Below are 1,963 nucleotides of genomic sequence, written 5' to 3' on the forward strand. Positions count from 1 at the left end.
AACAGTGAATGTTTTCATCAGTGTTGATGGAGCTCTTTTAAACTCTTTACTTAAATCCCTTAAAATCTCCCATAAAACTCGATTGGATACCTTTTGGGATAATTTGGATTAATGAAGGTCTTTTGAACATTTCTTTGGAAGTTTTATTCAATTAGTTAAAAAGATTAGAACTCCATCTGATTTAAAAAGGGCTTGGGTTGGGATAAAATAAGTTGGGAGTAATGAATTTTAAGCTCTTTTAAAAATAATCAGAAGTGATGAACCTCCATTGAATCGCTTTGTATGATTCTGAATATGCAATTTCATTAAAGTAGAGTAAATTCCAGCGGTCTAAAGCCACTAAAAAAGGCCATTATGATCGGGAGATCGCTTGCCATCAGCTGCCGGAGCCCTGAGAGAGCCCACAGCTGGTCTTGCTCTCTCTCTGGGTGGGTACAGTACAGATGGCGCTCTTTCCCCTCATCTCTCCTGTGTGGAAAAACTCCACTAAAACACATTGGGATTAGTAGAGTAATGCAGCACAATTAAACAAATCACAAAGGGATTAACTAAGCACAAAGGGATTAGAACTTCATCACTCCAAAAAGTATCCAAAAAGTGTTTCATGGATACTTTTGGAGTGATGAAGTTCTGATGAATCCCTCTGTGATTAGTTTGAATGATGAGACTCCATGTAACCACTTTAAAATAACTGGGAACCAACTTGGGATAAGTAATGAACCTCAATTGAATTGCCTTGGAATAAGTTGCTATTGAGCATTTTTGGGATGACGAGGCTTAAATATTAAATACCTCGAGTATGACTGGAGTGATGACTCCCCATTAAAATCACCTTGGGATTAGTGGAGTAAGGAAGCTTCATAGAACTACTTTTGGATATATTAAGAGATAAAGCCCTTTAGAAACACTTCAGGATTAGTGGAATTATGAAGCACCATTGCATTATTTGTATGGTAAAGGTCCATTAAACATGGAGTTTGAGTAATGTAGCTCTGTTGAACCTGTTTGGAGTTTTGGAGTTGGGGTAATGCAGCTCCATTGTACCACTCTATTGCACTTTATTGTGAGCAATAGAGCTAAACAAGCTAAATATCTTTGGCGGGAGCGAAAGTCCCATTGGTTCCCACTTTGAATAGTTGAAGGATTCAATTGAGTCATTTGAGGATCAATGTAGTAATGAAGCTCTGTTAAAAATGATTAAGCTTTTTCATTTAAATATTCTGTCCATCTTGTGAAAACTCTGCCCATTTAAGAAAGTAACCATTGACATTAGGGACATTACAACATTCATACTGTTTTATTTTCAAAAGACTGAAGACACTTGTTGCTGCATGTTCAGCCATTACTAACATTAATTCAACTTAATATTTTTCTTATGAATAGAGTATCGTATCGCAAGACTTTGGTCAACAACCGAGCATTGAATATGGGTTGTGAATGGGTCTTCCAGCATGACAATGACCCAAGACACACCCAAGACACTTTCACTAATGTTTGTGGAGGCAGTCCCAGCATGACTAGCTGCTGCTTTTATCAAGTGGCACACTAAACCACATTGGTGTAAGTAATAAAGCTTCATTGAAACCCTTTGGGATAATTATAGTGATTACTCTAAATTCCATTGAACCCATTTGGAATGAGTTAGAGTGGGGGGTGCTTTTGATACCCTTTATTTAAGATGAATTATAATGAAGATATAATTATAACAGAATGAACACGAATTGTATGTATGTATTTGTATGAAACTGGTGATGAAATCCCAAAACAGGCATTAAAAAACATCGTACAGTGAATAGATGATGAAAAGTCATCTCCAGCTCAGAGCTGATGAGCTGCTGAATGAATCCCCCTGGGGGAGGCGAGGGCGAGAGGATCCATCTCCATCTTCACGGAGCAACGCCCGCTTTTATGGCTGCCCACGAAGGGAGGAAGCTGTGTCTCCGGCGGCGGGAGCAGAGTGACC

This window comes from Astyanax mexicanus, chromosome 8 (assembly GCF_023375975.1).
Source record: "Astyanax mexicanus isolate ESR-SI-001 chromosome 8, AstMex3_surface, whole genome shotgun sequence".
Classification (NCBI taxonomy): domain Eukaryota; kingdom Metazoa; phylum Chordata; class Actinopteri; order Characiformes; family Acestrorhamphidae; genus Astyanax; species Astyanax mexicanus.